The following is a 6,000-nucleotide window of genomic DNA, read 5'->3' as shown; positions in this document are numbered from 1 at the left end:
AAAGTTTTCTATGATCTTACGGATTGAAAAAAATATTATCAGTAATTTTCTATGAAAGAAAAAAAAGCATGGGGTTTTTCCGAAAAAAGTTTAAAACTTACCAAAAGTGATTATTTTAACAATAGTTTTTGCAACTGAATTGTTTCTTACGTTCGCTTCTCACCAATTTTGCTTCCGCATAGAGGATGCTTCTTTAAAAAATAGGTGGATTTCAAAAGCTCATAGTTTATTTATTCGTTAAAACTTTCAGCAATGGACTTTTTTATGTATAGAAACAGTAGGGTTGGAGAAAATATATTTTCCGAAAAATGCAGCTTTCATTTATTAATGTTCGACCATTTTTAAAAAATTGGTAAGAGACGATAGTAAGATAAAGTTCATCGGCAAATTTATTTGTTCTCAAAATCATAAAAAACAATATTTTTCAAAGATTTGATTTTTAGCAAGACAACTATCTGAACAGTGTTTAGTTCAGCAAATATAAAAGGGTTCAAAGTTATTATTTTTTAATGGAATATAAAATCATAGTGAATAACTTGCAAATGATAAAAATATACAAGTTTAAAACAAAAATCAACATGTTTTTATATTTTTTACTCGAAATCTACAATATTGTTGGATTTATTTTTATAGAAAAAAGAGTATTGAATTCTACCGCACAAATATAATTTTTTTTAAATTTGTGCTAAGCATCCCAAGGTAAAGAATTTAAAAAAAAAACTTTAAACTGACGTAAATCCCACAATTTTAAAAATTAGTGAAAAATATTTTACCACAATATCTTACCTAATACCTAACACTATTTACCTAACAATTCTGTTTATTCCTGACCTGGAACCTCTAAGTTTGAATATCGTAGTAACTTATTATCAATTCTTGAATGAGGCGATATGGAATTGGACTCTGATGGACAGAATAAACGAGCGATTTTTTTCAGAGCAAACACTTTTTAAATCCAATGGTCTTTGAAAGAAGTTAGGGTATCAATCAATCGATCAATCGAATCCTCTGGCCCGTTCTTTGGACAACAGAGGGGACACCGGTCATACCTACTCAAGACCCTGGTTGAGACAGAAGGGATAAGAAACGCATGCACGTTCCAGCTACCAGTCTCAGACAACTTTAGTCTTACGATCGCTTCCTCTCAAGGAGGTTGGCAAACACGACTTTCCGACTATATAAATTCAACGTGCGCGAGTGAAAAGTCCTTGCTAATCCTCCCCGGAATCATGATTTTAAAAGACAGTGTTGTAACCATAAACTACCCTCTTCAACTCAAAAAGGACCACATAGTCTTCTCAATTTTAAATTAAATTCACTCGAATACCAATTTGCATCCATTTCATTTTCCAAATACAATTTATATTTCCATTTTTAATTTACAGCCCATCTTCTATTTACACAACGATTCCCATTTTATTCTTAAGAAATACTGTCAACTTAGAGTGGAGTGGGTGCAGTGCAGTTTGATGAAAAATGTGTTTACTGTGAGTGTCTCCTGCAAAAATGAAATGTTCCGGCATTGAGGATATTTTATTTTACTCAAGTTTCATCAGAGCTTTCATCATAGTACTTTCATCCACATTGGCAGGACTCTATCAAGTCAGGAATAATCTATCATGATGTCATCAAAACTGCTATAAAACAGTGAAAGTTAACTATTTTTTCCTCACAAGAGTTGTAATTTTCGAATGGTTCAGAGGGGACACTTTTGTCACACTACAAAGCACTTTCGAAACTCTAATTTCAAAATACTTATTGTTATATAACTCTGTGCCAAAAATTGTATGCAAAGATTGCATCAGGTAGAAAGTGGTCGTTATCAGGTGGAGTTATCAGTTGTATAGCAATGCAGCATCGATGATCGAGAGGTCAGATCGATGATGAAAGAAAATCAGCTAAGGACAGACTCGTGATACGAGTTTTAAACTCGAAGTGTCCTTTCGTGCGAAGAACATGCGCGAGCTAGAGTGTAATAATTGGGACATATTGTCGACCTTGTGAGGAAGGTACGGTAACGAAGAATCCGATTCAGGCGGAAAAATTGAGGAAAGGCGGAAGAACGTTCGCTGCTCTCGAAGACACACGCTGGCACGCAGGTTGGTGAAAGCGATACATTTTCAAGAAAAAATAGAAATTAAGCTGATATACATATACATATATATATATATATATATATATATATATAGATTGTTTTGACCAAGAACAGAAAACCCATGCAGCTGTACACTCTTGGAGAAATTTAACGTAATTACGTAATATTAGTGTCATATTGCCAATCTTATTGGCCCACGTGGATTTGAATCTGGTCGTCATAATTCATGACAAAGCTCGTAAGAAAAACTGCTTATGACAATGGCATATTGTCGGCATATCTAACAGAATAGATGTATCGTTGGCACCGACAATTTGAGAAAATGATCTGATTTTTATTGGACTAGCGCGAGTGAAAAATAATTTTCAATATGAAACAAAAATTTCAAATAACTGCTTCCTTTTCCAAAGTTTTTGAAAACTTAAATTCGAGCTAAAATCAGATTCTGAGGTCTGAAAATAAGGAAATACGTAGAGGAGACCACGCTGTAGTACGTAGATAATTAACCTGCAGTAGATAAAAATTAATTAAAAGTAAACATATAGGGTAAGAGCACCAATTCTTGGCACCCCCTCCCCCCAATTGTTTGGCCCCTTTTTCTAATTTCGTAAAAAATAATTTTTTGAGCATGTTTTGCCTCAATTACTCTAATTCTACTATCATTTTAACATAGAACTTACATCATTAATTATAAATTCAATGCATTAAACACATGTCGGTTTAAAAGATAGTGAGGCCTTTCAGAAGCTTTGGAAGAAATTAAAAAATATTTTCTAATTTTTCGGAAGTCTTTTATGATTCTAAAATGTTGGTTATCTTTTGAAAACTTCTACAATTTCAAAATAGCTTTTAATTTGACTCCACTTATTTCTAAAATTTATAAATATTAAGAAAATTTCCTTAAAATCTCCGAGAATCTTTGTTGACAATTTTGGACATCTTTTGAAATGTTTTCAAGTATTTTGAAATATTTTCTTGAAATTAATATTTTTTTAAGTAATTTTAAATATTCCTAGAAATCTAGAAAACATTCTATGATTCTCTTGAAACTTTTCAAAATTCTTAAATGGCTTACTTTTTCGATACTTTCAAAAATATACATTTTTTCCAAATTGTTTTAATCTAAAAGTAAAAATTTGGTCAAATCTGTTTAACCTTCTAAATATCTACTATAATTATTTCAATTTTTCCTACATTTTATCTTAAATAACAAGAATTTCCTTTAAATCTTCATACCTTATTAGATCTGGCGCTTTGCGTTCGATAATGCGTTTATTCTACGCTTCGCGCTCGATAATGTATTTACCTCGCGCTCGATAATGTATTTACCTCGCGCTATGCGCTTGATCTTTGCACTTCCTCCACATTTGTGCACAGACCTTTAAAAATAAAAGTCCAGCATCGACAAGTGTAATTTGGTGATTGTGAATTTTTCTTTGTTAAAGCTTGTTCGGCTTTAACGAACACATTCTCATCACGCATTTCGTGCTTCACACACAATTTTATCCCTGAAATTTTATATTATTCTCATGAATGTATTTTATTATAATTCGTAATTTGCATTGGTATTAACCCTTAAACGGCCAAAACGCCACTACCGATATACTGCTTTTCAACGGCCAATAACTAAGACTATTCGACACTAGAAAAAATTGAGACACATATATTTTTATTGCTTAACATCTCCTCTTTCCGACGGTGCCAATGAAACTCCTCAAAAAATTTATTTATTATCCCAAAATGCAGTTTAAACAAAAAAAAACGTGATTTTTCGTGCCTATTTTTTTGTGAACCATTTTCCAAAGCTTTTCGAGTCTGTAATTAACCTGGAATCTCGTTTTAGTATTTTCAAAATGGCATCTTAATAGCAAAATTTTTGTGAAAACATTCATGAATTTTTTTACAATAAACGATGCGCTTTTCGGAAAAATCATCAAGAATAAAAAGTTCTTGTAATCAGCCAAGGAATACGCCTGAATTTTTTCGAAGCGTTTTGAGCAAAATTTTGAATATTGCATATGAACAACTTTTGCAAAATTCAAAATTTTGCTCAAAACGCTCCGGAAAAATTCAGGCGTATTCCTCGGCTGATTACAAGAACTTTTTATTCTTGACAAATTTTCCGAAAAGCGCATAGTTTTTCAATAAAAAATTTCCAACGACTCCGTAACCTTTATTGCACTCTCGACATCAAACCACACCTTCACCGCATTGTCATCCTGGGAATTTTCGAGTACACCCAGCAAAAAAAAATGCCAAAGCGTAAAGCCTCAAAAATTGAAACAAATTCCGAATCGGAATGGGATTCCGATGAAAATGATGAACGTATCATCATACCTAATCCAGATTACTCTGGCTCTGATGGAAATAATTCATCAGATGACGAGAATTCGGGATCGGAATTTCCCAGACCGAATGTATCATATAGATCTGTTTTCCATAACTACACAGCATCTCAAAAACAATTGGAACCAAATCACGTTTTTTCATGGAGTAACGAAGAAAAAGTTTGCCCTGAAAATCTAGATGATCAAGTTTTTCTGTCTGATGATGTACGGAAAAAAATATTATCTATGTCACCTGTGGAGTTATTTGAATTCTTTTTCTCCAGAGAAATAAAAAACTATATCATAGAAGCTAGCCAACAAAATGGCCGAGGAATATGCCTGAATTTTTCCGGAGCGTTTTGAGCAAAATTTTGAATTTTGCAAAAAATTGTTCATATGCAAAATCCAAAATTTTGCTCAAAACGCTTCGAAAAAATTCAGGCGTATTCCTTGGCTGATTACAAGAACTTTTTATTCTTAATGATTTTTCCGAAAAGCGCATCGTTTATTGTAAAAAAATTCATGAATGTTTTCACAAAAATTTTGCTATTAAGATGCCATTTTGAAAATACTAAAACGAAAAATCGATCTTTGAACTATGGATTCTCAAAGTGTAGACATTTATTCCACCGGTTAGTGAGATTCCAGGTTAATTACAGACTCGAAAAGCTTTGGAAAATGGTTCACAAAAAAAATAGGCACGAAAAATCACGTTTTTTTTTTGTTTAAACTGCATTTTGGGATAATAAATAAATTTTTTGAGGAATTTCATTGGCACCGTCGGAAAGAGGAGATGTTAAGCGATAAAAATATATGTGTCTCAATTTTTTCTAGTGTCGAATAGTCTTAGTTATTGGCCGTTGAAAAGCAGTGTACCGGTAGTGGCGTTTTGGCCGTTTAAGGGTTAAAACAGACGAAGTTTCATTGTCCCGTTTAAAAGAAAAAGCGCATTCTTTAAAAATAATATTATTCAACGTTTTATTGCAACTTTTGTAGTTTTTCCATAAATTGTATTTGCTCATCTCCAATGCTTTCTTTATGATTTAAACTTTACACATTACGGTTTAATATAAGCAGCCTTACCGGTTTTTGACGTCTAAATTATGTATATATGTATATATATATATATTTTTGCTTATTATATTTGAGAATATTTGAAATACTGTGAAAATGTTTCATGAAAAGATGTAACTTTTGGATTTTCCATTATTTTTTATATTGTCCAAATTTAATTTTTGATTTATCAAGACAATTCAAAAAGTTGTTATGATAATCTTCTAGGGCATTTAGCAATCAAACTTTTTCTTCTCTTGCCATTTTTTCATATCACCCGTTAATTTTCTTAAAAGGTTCATTATCGTGTGTTTTTTTGAATTTTGTAAATGCTATAACTCTAATAATTTTATATGTTATGAAAAAAGTCATTAGATAAATTATTCGCCTTTTTAAATACTATGAATATCCGTACAGAGAATTCTTGAATTCTGAAAAAATGGTCTCAAAAATATTCAAAAGGTGCTCACTTTTTGAATTTTTATCCATAATGGCTGACTGACGAACTGGGCCTTTAGTTTAGGA

At 31.9% G+C, this 6,000-nt stretch overlaps 1 protein-coding gene across 1 annotated transcript in view; it reads left to right on the top strand.

The window, feature by feature from the left end:
* The first annotated feature begins 1,152 nt into the window (after positions 1 to 1,152).
* Positions 1,153 to 6,000, top strand: part of LOC117169024 (calponin homology domain-containing protein DDB_G0272472-like) — a 128,777-nt gene continuing 123,929 nt past the window's right edge. The window contains exon 1 of the mRNA XM_033355082.1: positions 1,153 to 2,099. The gene's annotated coding sequence lies outside the window, so the exon portion shown is untranslated. The remainder of the gene's footprint in view (positions 2,100 to 6,000) is intronic.

Source organism: Belonocnema kinseyi, chromosome 3, assembly GCF_010883055.1.
Source record: "Belonocnema kinseyi isolate 2016_QV_RU_SX_M_011 chromosome 3, B_treatae_v1, whole genome shotgun sequence".
Lineage (NCBI taxonomy): Eukaryota > Metazoa > Arthropoda > Insecta > Hymenoptera > Cynipidae > Belonocnema > Belonocnema kinseyi.
The sequence above is the reverse complement of the archived record's forward strand: the minus strand, read 5'-3'. Positions and strand labels throughout refer to the sequence as shown.